This window comes from Phyllostomus hastatus, unplaced genomic scaffold (genome assembly GCF_019186645.2).
Source record: "Phyllostomus hastatus isolate PE091 unplaced genomic scaffold, TTU_PhHast_1.1 phas_contig_34, whole genome shotgun sequence".
Classification (NCBI taxonomy): Eukaryota; Metazoa; Chordata; class Mammalia; order Chiroptera; family Phyllostomidae; genus Phyllostomus; species Phyllostomus hastatus.
This window is the reverse complement of record NW_025333857.1, coordinates 53710224-53725131: the sequence shown is the minus strand read 5'-3', so window position 1 is coordinate 53725131 and position 14908 is coordinate 53710224. Positions and strand designations below refer to the sequence as shown.

The 14908-nt window shown below is 38.0% G+C and overlaps 1 pseudogene; it reads left to right on the top strand.

The window, feature by feature from the left end:
* Window positions 1–14671, top strand: part of LOC123819606 — a 55602-nt pseudogene extending 40931 nt beyond the window's left edge.
* The last annotated feature ends 237 nt before the right edge of the window (window positions 14672–14908 follow it).

Genomic DNA, 14908 nt, shown 5'->3' with positions numbered 1-14908 from the left:
TAAGACCTGAAACAGGCAAACAAAAAAAGATCTGAAACAATAAATTACATGAAAGAAAACATAGATACTAAACTTATGGACCTTGGTGTTAGAGAGGATTTTATGAATTTGACCCCAAAGGCAAGGGAAGTAAAGCCAAAAATAAATGAATTCAACTACATCAAATAACTAAAAGGCTTCTGCATAGAAAAAGAAAACACCAACAAAATAAAAAGGTAACCAACTGGACAGAGAAGATATTTGCAAATAGCAGCTTTTACAAGGGGTTAATATCCAAAGAATTCATACAAGTAAACACCAAACAAACAATCCAATTAAGAAATGGGCAGAGGACCTGAACAGACACTTCTCCCAAGAAGACATACAAATGGCCAACACATCTATGAAGAACATGCCCAACTGTGCTAGCTATTAGGGAAATGTAAATCAAGACCACAATGAGATATTACCTGGCACCTGTTAAAATGGCTATGTTCAAAAACAAGTAATAACAAGTGTTGGAGAGATTGTAGATAAAAAGGAGCCCTCACGCACTGCTAGTAGGAGTATAAACTGGTACAATCAGTATGGAGTTTCCTCAGAATATTAAGAATAAATTTACCATATGACCCAGTACCCCTTTTCTGGGTATCTACCCCCAAATTTTTTAAAACATTCATTCACAAAGACATATGCACCCCTGTGTTTTTTACAGCATTATTCACCATGGCCAAAACATGGAAACAACCAAAGTGCCTTTTGATAGATTGGCTAAAGAAGATGTGGTATGTGTATACAATTGAGTACTATTCAGCCATAAGAAAAGATGAAATACTGCCATTTGCAACAATATGGATGGACCTTGAGAATATCACGCTAAGCAAAATAAGTCAGTCAGAAAAAGTTAACATGATTTCACTCATTTGTGGGATATAAAATCAAAAGCAGCAAATAAACAAGGGAAACGAAAGAACTCATAGACACAGCCAACAGTATGAAGATTACCAGAGAGGAGGGTAAGAGAGTAGGAAAGAGTAAAGGGGGTCAAAGACATGGTGACAGAAGCTGATTTGACTTTAGGTAATGGGTGCACAATGCAATATGGATGTCATGTATCATAGAAATGTATACTTGAAACCAGTATAATTTTATTGGGGTACAATGTCACCCCAATACATTTAATAAAAATAAACAAGTGAATGCATGTATTCTGACAATGCGGAGGCGTATTATACTGTAGGACTAATTAGAATCTTTTGAATTTCAATGAAAAAAAAAGAGAACCTGATGTATTAAGACAGAATTACTGAAAATTCTTGCTCTCAAGTATATTCAAATTTGGTAAGTTAAAAGACTTTCAATATGTTGTTTAGGAATACCATAGTAGAGCATTAATGAGCTAGTCCCCATAACTGATTACAAGTCAGTTCTAGCAAGGGATGTAATTAAAGTCTCAGATGTTTCGATTTTCACAAATAGAAGTTTGTCTTCCCTTGATGCCTTTTTTCCATGCTCAGAGTTCTTTGCAATTATTAGCTCATTAGTCCTAGTGGATTTTTTAATTTAATTGTAAATTAGTAGACCCTACAGAGTTAAGTATAAAACAAACAGGATGTTAATAGCCCATTTCATGAATATATATACTAATAGCTCAACCTTTATTATCTCAACATATACATTGATACCAGCATGACTTCAACTCTCCTTAAAACACAATTTCATGCTTCTCACATGTTAGTATTGCACAGAATTTGCCTCAAACTGAAAATAACTTTTTTTTGTATTTTTACATGCCATTCCAAAGTTTAGATTTTTGTAGAATTACTATATATATATATATTCATCCTACTACTTTGATATATTACTAGAGTAAAATCGCTCTCAACACATTATGGACAGAAATAGAACATTTTGATCAACTGCTCTGATTACTGAGATATCATTGTATTTACCAGGGATCTTATGTTATCATTGTTTCCATTTACACCTTCAACCTGGGAAGGAAATCATGAACATTTCTACTGTTTCTAGGGGTCTGAGAAACACCTGGCCTTGTGCAGATGAGAAAATATCAAGTGTAGTTGAAGGACTGGAAGAGGACAATACTAACTTAGCCCCCAAAATCACCCCTTTCCTCATTCTGTCCCAGTGCTCCCATTCCACATCTGGGGTGGTGGGCCTGCCTGTGACTCAAGCCGGCCAGGTGACTGCTTTCACCTGAACATGGTGACTGGCCCATGTATTGGTTTCCTGGCACGGCCGTAACAAAGTAGCTCAATCTGGGAGACTTTAACACAGAAAGTGAATGTCTCACAGTCTTACAGTTCCAAGATCAAGGTGTCACCAGGGCTAGTTCAGATTCTTCTGGAAGCTGTGAAGGGGAATCTGTTTCATGCCTCTCTCCCAGCTTCTGGTAGATTACTGGCCATCTTTGGTGCTTCTTGGGTTCTGCTTCATCACCTGATCTTTGCCTTCACTTTCACATGGTGTTCTTCCTGTGTGCTGATCTCCACATTTATCTTCTTTTGTAAGGACACCATTGGATTAGGAGCCCACCCTACTCCCATCTGACCTCATCTGAACTAGTAACATCTGCAATGATTCTATTTCTAATTAAGGTCACATTCACAGATATTGGGGGACTGATGCTCAATAAAATTTTTACTTAATCCTCAGAAATACTCTTTTTCATCCATTGCATGAGAGTGTGCAGGGATGGGAACTACTGCAGTCATCTTAAAACCACTCTGTGGGAGTGGGGGGCTGTAGAAAATGAATCTAACATTGTGGAATCAAAACCAAGAAATAGAGATAGAAATGTGTATTTGCTTCTGATTGAACACTTGGTAAAACCATATCTGAAGTCAAATACTCCCGTAGTTCAGTGATATTAATGAAAATATTCTCCTTTTTAAAGCTCATCTTAATATCTTTTTCTGCTTATTGCTGCAGAAATAGAGCCATAATTAATATGACTAAAGCATGGAATTAGAGATCCATGAGAACAGCAAAAAGAAGGGTGATGGAATGAATAACCCCTTTCTGCTTTTTTATTATTTTAGATCAGACTCAATTTGATGAATTCCTGCACAGTGATATGTGATACCTCAAAAGTAAAAGTGAATCTAATCATTCTGTTTCTATGAAATATGAATCCCTTCACACACAGAAATACGCAAAGGCACAATTTCCTGTAACAACAAATCTCCCAGCAAAGGATCAAGCAATGTGTTTCCAGATGCTAGTCTCATGCCCTGTTGGAAACAAAGAGACAACCAAGCTAAAGGCAAGAGGACTAACACAGAGGTAATAGAGACACAGGTCAAACATAGAGTCAATGAGCACAGAAAAGTGGTCTTCCATCAGAGACAATGTCCAACCACGGAATTAGAAATGAAGGTTAATTCTCAGGGAATGCAGTTCTTGGGAATGCATGGGAACTTGACTTCCAAACTGCATAGTAGTGATGATGGTAAATAAGTCAAGCAAAGTAGGTTCATCTCTGAGACATGGTTGGCAGCAGGGATGAAGAGGAGCAAGGCTGATCTTCCAGAGATACAGGAGATAATAACAAGTCAGGAAAATATCTTATGGTAGGTTTTTCCACAAGTGTTGTTGACCATGAATCTCCAGAATAAAATCAGCACCCTACTACTTTACTTGTATGCCCTAGAAAGTCAAGAAACCTAGTGTAAGAGCACCAGCAGTACTCTTATTGTCTCTTATTGTTTGATAGTGAGGTAATACTAGTCATAGAGGAGACTTCTATCCACAATCATCATGTAGGTGCCTGCTACCCCTACTCTACTTTCCATATCTGGTTCATTTGCTAAATGTAAACAGATAGATTTGGGGATTAATTAGCTTCCCATTGGTCATAGGTGCAATACAAAACAATGCTTAATAAGACCAGAAAGGAAAAGCCTTGGTTGGGGATAAGAAATTGACAGTATATGGAACAAGGGAGCTGACATTGTACAGAGAATTCCAGTGTAACAGTATGTAGAGAGCATAACTTTGTGCTATTTTCAGTAACTAGAAGAATTCTGAAAACATTTCAATACACAACTAAGAATACTAGGCCTTGGGGCCTCATACCTCATACCTCTAAATTGCAGACTCACTGTAGAACATCAGCCTCCTGGTACATTCATAACTGCATCGGATGACTTTTCTGCCTTGTCTTTGGTCTATCTGGTACACATTTTTTCTTAAAGATTTTATTTATTTATTTTTAGAGAGATAGGAAGGGAGGAAGAGGAGGAGAGAAGTGTTGATGTACAAGAGATATATCAACTGGTTGACCTGGCCAGCTACTCAGGGCTGTGCCCTGACTGGGAATAGAACCAGTGACCTTTCTGTTCAAAGGCCAGTGCTCAATCCACTGAGCCACACCAGCCAGTGCTATCTGGCACAGCTTTTCATCTATCCATTGTTTCATCAACCAGCTGCATACACATATGTAATCTGAGGGCATCTCACCTTTGCCTGTCTGCATAGCTTCAGATTTTTGTTTTGTGCTCCAGGTCTTCTCTGACATTGTGGCATGGGATACTTGTGGCACTTACACATGAGCAAACTCGAGTGCCAGAGAATAAACTCCTGATGGGACAACCCTTGACCAATGGGAGATGAGAGCAGGCACATAAATGTCCCTCACTTCTGTCCTTCCAATGAGCAGTTTCGAGGAACATTCTACATTGCTCCTTAGAAGATCCCCACAGAATGTAGCACCAATGCCCAGAGTAGCAACCAACTCCTCGAATGGCTTTTCTCCTATCCGTATTTCACTCCTTAAGTCCTGGCTTCTGTTTCCTGGGATTACTTCCCAAATTAATTACATAAACTCAAAGCCCTTATCCCATACTCGAACTTCTGGGAGGAACCCAGGCTACCAAAATGACCTTCTGGGTTCTCTTTAGGTTTTACAGCTAGAATCCTATTTTGGTTCAAGGGACTTATTCACTGGTCAAACCCTAAATCTTTTTACAGCTTAGGGCAAAATTGTTGCTGGTGTGTGAAAAGCAATCGATTGCATATCAAATCTGACAATTGAGAGTATCCAGCCTTGTTGTTTTGGGCTCATTTAAAATTTTTGCTGCTCATTTTCTCTAGAATGTGTGCCCTGATTGGAATCCACATGGTTTTGAACTGCTACCATGCGTGGATGCAGTAGCTGTGGATGATGAAAGAGCTTGCCTTTGGATTCCCCCTGGAGCCCTTTAGAGTGAATTTTGAATGTCCTTTCTGAACTGTATGTTAAGTCAAACCAATTCAAACTCTCTATATTTGATAATTAGCTCTGGCTGGTGTGGCTCAGTGGATTAAGTACCAGCTTGCAAACCAAAGGGTCGCCAGTTCAATTCCCAATCAGGGCCCATGCCTGGGTTGCAGACCAGGTCTCCAGTGGGGGGCACTCAAGAGGCAATCACACATTGATGTTTCTCTCCTCTTTCTTCCTCCATTCCCCTCTCTAAAATTAAATAAGTAAAATCTTTTTAAAAATTGATAATTGGCTTAATTTTTATGTAGATTTTTTTCTTGGGGTATATGGAAGCATGAGAGTGGAGGATAGTGAATGATGGTGGGAAATATTGGGTTGGCCAAAAAGTCCAAAAATGCTTTTTTCCATAAAATAAGAGACACATTTTGCATTTTTACCAATACCTGTATTGATTTGGATATTTTGAGTATGTCAGCTATCTCTTGATATTGTACTGGTTTTTGGTGGGTAGAAGCCCAGGGGTGCTGCTAAACATCTTCCAGTGCACAAGACAGCCCCACAGCAAAGAATTATTTGGCCAACATGTCAATAATACCAAGAAACTTTGCAAACCACTTTTGACATGTTCGATCAGTCACAGCACCTTCTCCATACACTGCACAAATCTTTTTTTGCATTTCAGTTGCATTTTTACCTTTCTTGAAATAATAAGACATAATATGCTAAAAATGTCACTTATTTTCTTCCATCTTCAGTATTAAAATGGCTGCATAAAAATTCACCAATTTTGTAAGTTTTTTTTTAAATGTATGCTGATATGACAGCTGTCACAATAAAGTCTAACAAAATTGTTTCCAATGAAGGTAAAGAAACTAAGCACTAGTAGAGGCATCGTATGGAAAAAATGTAATGGAATTTTTGGCCAACCCAGTACTTTATTTTTTTAAATATTTGATTACAAAACTTGGTTGCACATCAGAATCACCTGGAAAAATTAAAAAAGAAAAACATATTCTTTAGCTCTACCTCCAAACGTAAATCAAGGCACAAAACTTGAGAAATAGGTTTTTTAAAGCTTCCCAGGGGTTTCTGACACATAGCCAAATTAGGAAAACAGCGGTATAGTAATTCATGTACGAGATTTTAAGAAAAATTATTACCTAAACCAATGAATTTTTCTACCATAGGGTTGGAAATTCAGGCATTTTCTAAATCATGTATTCTTATTTAAAAGTGAGAAAAAGTCTTAATTTCTTGATTTAGAAAAGGAAGTTCACAATTTAACTTTCAAATAAAAGGCTTATTTTTATATATTTTAATCTGTCTGAAAATACACATGAGCAATCAATTTTATACACTTTCATTTATAGACACCTATAAGCAGGCTTAGTTTAAAAATTATCTCTAGATGTAGTAGTGTATAATAGAAAGTGCACACAGTTAATTATAAGTACTTCATCAACTAATTATCATTAATTAACTGTACAATTAAAACTTTGACTGACAGGTAATTAAGTTGATTCTCCTCAAATATGCATGTTTCTAAAGTATTCATTAACTTGTTTCAAGCATAGAACACTTCCTAATGGATTTCCCGAAATCGATATGGTATTTTTTCATTGTCTTTCAGAAACAACCTTAATAAATGAGTGTTGCTTTGTGCCCAGGTGAATCCACAGTTGCTCAAGGTTGCTGAAAACCCAGAGGGAGTTGAGTTCAGGTGCTTGGTTAGCAAACAGGGATGAGCTGTTCCCTTCCAAACTGAACACCAGCTTTGTTGTTATTTGTTTTGATTGGCCATTATTTTGTGAACAGAAAACAAAGCGATGGAAGTAAGATTTAAAAATTTTTAATGAGCAAGATTGCAAATATAAATGGCCTCAATATAGTTTTTGTTGGCTATGTTTCTTTGCTGAAAGGTTTTCTGACATGATGAACTTAGTTTAGATAAAAAGAGGTTTTTATGAAAATGCAGTTAATATGTAGAATTATAAATCATGAATTGTGACTAACGAGTTCCTTTACTTCTCTGTGGCAGAAATACAGAGTGTACAGTTACCATGGAAAACAAAAAGGAAAATACAGTTCTGGTGGGTTCTCCTAATCTGCACTAAACCCCAAAGAAAAAGAGTCAAGTTACTAATCCGAAATTTCCATTCATTCATTTATTCATTCAGTCGACAAATATTTATTTAGTCCCTAACCTCCTACGTACGTCTAAGCAATAGGATTATATCAGCGAATAAACTGGAACAAAACCCTGCCTGACTGGTGACTTACCTTTCATGTTTTCTGCTTCTGCTTTTTATTAGAAAAATTCCTGTGACATTACCAAGGGTAACTGAGAATTACTTATTGTTGCTTGTCTGAATACAACGTCAAAGCAGAAATGCACCTGAAATATGATACAAATAGCAAATTATAGTACCTGTGTTTCACCTTCACCTTCTCTTTGTTATGATTCATGGGGACACCAACAGTACTTGAAAGTCTACGTAGTCTTACAGAAATCATCATATATCTTGAAACTGCAGAGCACATGCTACGCCATTAATGTAATTTTATGAAACCATCTAATCTGAACTGGCTGGGTGAGAAATTTTGTCATCTCATTTAGCTGTGTATCTGGTATTCACAATGTCTCAATGGAGTATATTTAAAATGATGTGAATATTTTAGTACTAAACTGATCTCAACTACATTATAGGGTCTTAAAAATAAGAGTGATGTTAGCAGTTTAAAAAGAATTTTAATTTTCTGAAAGGCAGCTTTGTAATGAGCCTGATCTAAACAACCTCTCCAAAAGTAATGATTCAAGTTCAATGTCTTTTGTCTAATTTTGTTTTGCCTGTGACTGGTTCTTTTGCATCTGAGAATCCCTTATTTGTGCCACTGAGCCTTGGAGACACATGTTTTATTATGACTCATTAATGGAGTTTAGGGTCCTCAAAGGAACAGAAATCTTGCATTGTGAGGTGCAGAAGCAAGGCATGGTCCAGAATACTCCTGTATTATAATCGTAGGGCATGTTGCAGGATACTTAACACTGGTATAAAGAAGGAGAAAGGAGAAATAAAATCCACTGTAAAAGTGCCTCTGAATAAAGGGTGAATAAAGGCCATGCATTTTGGACACTGTGGGCAAAGCAGGATTTTTGACAAGCCCTTTTTTCATTCTCCTTATTTTCTCTTTCCCTTCTTTTTCACCTCCTCCTCTTCTTCATTCTTCATTGTTGTCTTCTGGTTTCTCCTTTGAATTAAGGAAGGGAGAAGGTTTACTGTGATTTATACTTTGGGTCACTTTGGGATGTTCCTAAAAGGGAAATCTGGCCTTCATTTTTTTTGTTTCAAGCTGCTTATGCTGTGGTGTCTAGGCTCTAGGTCATACTGCCAGTGAGAGCCAGTTAAGGACATCTATGTCAAGGTCAAGGCCACCAAGTGCATGCTTATGAGATTATGCCCACACTGTAGCCAAACACGGAGCTCTACAGTGGTGATATGATCACACAAGCCCTCTAGGGCTGCAGGAGCAAGTTCTGACTCAAACATTTGTTGATTTCCATGGATACAATACATTTATTGTGGCTGATTTTAAGATATCAGTGTGATGTAACTGAACTTGGAGTTAGGAAGGGAGGCTCCTTGCGCTCTTCTTGTTTTGTAAATTAGCTTCATCTTATGAACTACTTGGTTATTGATGTGGGGAAGTTATTGTGTGTGTCACTATAAGAAAGAAAAGGGAAATACTAATAAAAAAACTGCATAGGGAATTTTCTGCAAGAATTTTAACTGAAATTAGAGGTACTATAGCAAGTTCTCTACAGAAAGATCAGAGGGACTGAACTTAAATTTCCTGGGACAATTATTTCTGGCCTCCAAGATTAGGCATTACTAGAGTCTTCTATTACCCAGTGTTTTCTTATGTACTACCATTAGTTACCTGCTATGTAATTTGTCTCAGAATATTTTGCCTTCCTCTTTCTCTAACCATAGGACTTGTCTAGCTTTGAATACCATCTGGTTTATCAAGGAATAAATAGGGAAGTTTCCAGGTGATATATTAGTACCCAGATGTTCAGAGAGTTCAGATCCATCTGGAAATATTCCAACATTCAGGTCAATACAAATCTCCTAAGATTCTCAAGCCCAATAGCTGTCTATTTTCTTGCATTATACAGGACATGAGGGGCTGCAGCTTCTAAAATGGGACAGAGGAGTGAGAAGAGCCCTCAGGTTAATACTTTCACAAAAGTTGGGTCAAATTCATCAGTAACTGTAAGTTTTCTTTCTAAGAAATCGATATTATTTATTTGTAAAATTTAAAAAATATGAATCTTCATCCATGAGACAGATAGCTTCATGAGGCCTGAAAGTAAGTTTTTTGACTTGAACTTACGCTGCTCCTTATCAGTACTTCCCCTAGGTTTGATTAATTATATAATAGCACGATAGAAAACAGAATGCAAGTCCTCTTGAACATTCAAATGTGTAATGAGAACAAAAGTCTATTTTAGATAATTTGAAACAGACTCATAACATGAACTAAACAGATCAGTTCTATGACGATTAATGTCAGGAATTTTTTTGTCTGATGTAAGACCAAAATCTGTCTTGGTCTAAAATCTACTTTGTAACATGAGAAACATGTTTGTTAAAACATTGTAAAAATTATATGAATCCAAACTATATGTAGTTGATAATCATGGTCCTAAGTGTGGACTGTGGAAAATACACTATAATGTTCCTATATAGCAAGACAATGAATAATTAATATCTGTTTTTATTTTCTAAAGTGTGTATATAGGAGAATATTACTTAAAATTTAAAAATTAAAAAAATCACTTGATTTACAATTAAAAGTCATTAAAAGAAAATCAAAATCTTTAATATTTTGACTTTATTCCTATTTGAGAAGAATATCTGAATTTCTTTTTGTTCTCATCAACTTTTAAATCCTGGATCAAGAATTTAAAGCCTGCCTTTAAAATTTTTCACAGAGAAGATTTACAGAGTTTTAGAAGTGAGCGCATACTACTCCCTGTCATTTTTATTCACTCTTCACACTGCAACCCTCCAAACCCCTTGGGTTCCTGAGTCAGAGTTTCTGAGGACTTAATTTCTCAGGAAAAGTAGGGCAAAGTTGATGACCAAAGGACATTTTTGGATGTCAAATGAGGTCAGGATTCACTGAGCATGTCTCTACCATCTGGGAGGCCAGAACAGACAAAGACTCTTAAATCTTCCTGAAAACACAGTTTCCTCTGGGGCTTTGAAAGTTCTTTCAGGGTCACTTATGGCTTTTGAATTTCAACTTTAATTTTATTCCAGGTTGAATTCAGTTATCGCATTATTTTTCATTAGAAAAAGGGCTTATTTGATGTGCTGTAAGAAAAAAGGCTTATTTTAGAGGGTGAAAACTATGGTAAAATGGAAAGATGAATTAAAGCAGCAAGCTTACCTCTTGAAGGCACAAATGACTGACATTTTATGAATATTTTTGCTCACAGGTAAGATCAAAGTATTACAGGATACACAACTTGAGTTGCTATTTCGCTTCTTAACAACTACATAGAAGAATTGCTCCATGTTACTTCTGGCAACACAAACTAAGTTTAAATTGTTGGATCTGAAAGGATGAATCACACGCTGGAGTGGAGAGCCCATTGGATGGAGCATGGAGAGCCAGGACGGAGCCCCACGGTGCCCCTGTGTGGAAGTGCACACATGGGTGCCAGTTTGCCGGCTTCTCCGGGTGGGGTCGGCATTTCTACTTAGGAGTTTCTGGGGCCACCCACTGAAAAATCAGTGGATGAGATCACACTTTGTCTTCAGGCATGGTTAGGAAGGAGTTAGAAAAGTCCACAGACAATAGAGGATGCACAGGAAAGATACTAAAGTCACCAGCAATACCTCTTTGGGTTCAAAAACTCCAGGATCAGAGGCTCCGCAGGAATCGTTGTTCAGAGGGCAACAGCTGCACTCGGGGAGGTGCTCTGTCGTTTCCCCAGCTCTGTCAAGCATTCTGGACTTCCACGGCACCCTTGCTTTTCCCGCCTCTTCCCATCATGCACAATTCCCATCACCTTTCAAGCCCTAAGTTTAGTTAATGGCAGAGTACCTACTGGAAGCTAGGTCCTTTGACTTCTTTTCAAGGATGTTCCTACTGAGACGTTCTTCAAATCCTAATTTTCAGAGCTCCCAAGCAGTATTTTTTCCAAGAAGCATTTTCCCTGTCCTCCAGTCTTCTGTGCTTTCAAAGTAAGCCCCCCCACCCCTGTGGGCTCACTTCTTTCATCATGTTGATAATACAGGTAGTTCACTTACCATTCTTCCCTACTAGACTGAGTTAACTTAGTGCTAGGCACAGTTCCTAGCATAGAATATACACACAATAGTATTTTATGAATTAACAAATAAATATACAATCATCTCAAGGTGGTATATGGTTAAAATTACATAGTACACCTATATAACATGGGTTTTCTCCCCTTGGGTAAGCTCTATGTTCCTCCAGAGGCCGATATTTTGAAGTTTCAAGTCTTGTTTAGGCAGCACTCATAGTAATTCATCTTTTTCTGAAACAGCAAGAGTATATCATTTCACTCTATTACACATTCATCTTGAGGTAGATTTCTTTTTAAATTTATTTCAATCAGTTGGCCTGATATCCATCACAGACTTCATTTTAAATTGTCATTTTATCATCCGATCAGAGTAACTGCTCTGTAAAGGAAAGATAAAATGTTCAAAGAAGATAGTTATGTCCATTGACACCATATTAAAATGTAAATGTAAGGCAAACTGGAAGAAGTCAAGTTGTCAAATAATGTGGATTATTTCTGAGTCCACGAGAAAAATTTAAATTATGCATTTTCTCGATAGCAAGCCATTGCAAGCCTCTATATGCATATTCTTTGAAAGAAAAACAGAGACACTGAAGTGAACTAGAGAATATTTATTCTTTATGCTTGGTTATGCAATGAGAACATCCATTGATATTTTCAAAAATAAACCTTCATTTTAAAGTATCTATATTATGTAAATTATTTCTGAATCATTTTGCATGTCAAGTTCCACCTTCTTAGCACCAAGCTGCCTCTATGCACCTTTCATACCTGTCAATAGACCTCAGATATTCAGCGGGTTTCATTCATCTGTTGGTAGTCACTGCCTTCGGGGATTCCCTTCCCCTCAGACTAGCTGCGAAATTGTACAGAACCTGTAGAGCTCCTTGCTTTCTTATAGAACTCGGACGCAGGATCCATAATTTAAGAATTTCCTTTCTAACTCTCATCACACTATGTTTTCTGGCCTCCAATTACCTCTCTGATTTGATCTCTTACATTCTTCCTTTGCCTCACTCCCTTCCTGCTTCCCTGATCTCTTTGCTGGTCCTGGGCCACCAGGCACACGCCTGACTCAGGGCCACTGGCCCCTCTGCCATCTCTGCTTGCGGTGCTCCTCCCTGCCCCTGGACCGTAGCCTGGCCCATCCTTACTGCGCCTGGGTCTGTCTTCACATGCCAGCTAATCAGAGATTAGCCTTCTTCACTATGCTTTATTAGTTTTTTCATGGCATTTACCACCCACTGACACATTAGGTATTTGATTGTTTTATGTCTATTATGGTGAATCTGAATATGCTAACACGAGAGCAATGACTATTTCTGTTTCCCTTACTGTTCCTGCCCTAGCACCTAAATAGGGCCTGCCATACAACAGGTGCTCCAAAAAGTAGTTTTGACCATTTACATACAGACAGAGTGTCTGTATGTAAATGCTCAGAGTGGGCTAGTGTAGATTTACAGTTGTGAATATATAAAACATAGTTTATTTTTGTGTAATTATTTATTATTCATTATTATTATTAACCTATTTTGTTTACCCCTGTATCTTTTCTGTGATATTCTCATTCCTCTATTTTTTTATCCTTCTCTTACTGGATTTTAAGAAACTTTTACATATATTATAACTAGTACAAAAATATTTTTTCTCTGTCTTTTTTATTCATTTTGATTCTGAGTGTTCCTTTTCCCAGTCAAACCTGTCACTTCTCTGTACTGTTTCTGAATTACATGACACAATTTTCTTACAAAGTTCTTTCCAAAACACTTCCTTGGCTTTTTAAAAAGTATATTAAAATATTTCAGCAATCTAGAAGTTATTTTAGTGCAATGATTAGCCTGTTGTTCTATTATTGATGTTTACTAGTTATTCAAATCTCCTCAAAGATTGCAAGTGACACCTTTATTATATTCTAAATTATTTATATTTACATGACTTTCTATTCTTTCCATTGGCTGTCTGTCTCTCAGCTCGTGACACAGTGTGCCAATTACTGATGCTTTACATAAAACATTTCTTTACATAAAGCATTTCTTAGTCATGTAGGGCACACACCCTCTGTCGTGTCTTCCCAACATGCTCTTCGGTAGTCTGAAACAACTGCTGTTTCAGGCCAACACAATGCCGGAAGCCCCATCGACATTGCCTTAAGCCAAATCATCTTAATTTCAAAAGAATTTAATGTCAATAACATTTTGTTTTCTAACATATAAGGTAAAAGCAAGAGTAATAAATCACCCAGCCCTGCCTGCCTGTTGCGTTGCCAGGCAGGTGCACGGCGTGTTCAAGGGCTCCCTGGTCTGCACGCACTTCCCGCCTGGGGGCAGTCCAACCCTACCTTAAAAAAAATCCCCAAGTAGCATTTTGCTGCAACTAATTTGTTTTAGTTGGTGGAAAAAAATAAAAGAAGCTGAAATGCTCTCCCAATCAAATGATAATCTTGAATGATCTGAAAAAGAAGGTTGTTATTAGAATAGAATTTTCAACAAAGGTCAAGGTGGTCAAATTAACGTGAGATACAATAATGGTCGTTTTGGACCCCATAATTAAGGTGTTCACTTGCACACACATAAGTAGCATGTCTTCGAGACCCGCTAAATCTGAAAGGCCTTTGTGTCTCATGTCACCAGAATAGCAATTTCTCCCTGGCCTTCCCCGGGTACATACCAGGGTCATGTGCAGCCTGTGGACCTGGCCAGCATGGAGGAGCCTCCCATGGACATTCCCACACACAGGGGTGTCCTGGGCTATGCTGCCCTCGGCCTGTAGGGAACAGAACCATAACCTGAAAAAGGGACTGTCCTGGGAACATTTGCTATTTCACCAGGGCATTTACTCCAGGAACGAAGAAGGAGATCTCAAGCAGTAAACACCGATTGCATTAACTTCTGTCAGGATGCTTCTCCGTCTGTGTATCTAGTGACCACGGTCCAGTGCACATTTTTGCTGCCAAAGATCCAAAAAATGAATAAACAGTGTAGTTTGGTATCAGCCAGTTTCTTTACAAAATTGTTCACTTCCAAATCAAGTTTTTGCAAATTTCACATTCCTCAGGCTCCTCATGCATTTGTGTTTTTGGAACAGAGTCAAATGCTGCTGTTTTAATTTGTGCAGGAGGCAGCTAACTCTACACATTCTTATTCAGCTTCAAGCAGGAGCACCTCGAGGGTGTCTGTGCACAGTTTCCAAAACTGACCGGTGGCAGGCTCTGACTCTTCACAGCTATGTGCCATGGACACCCACGCTGCCCCCTATTAGCTTGCTGACTGTACTCCCGAGACCTCTCTGGGACCAGTGCTGGCACACTGTGGAGTTTGTGGGTCTGCACCGGTGACCCTCGGCCTCGAAGCCATCTGTGGCCC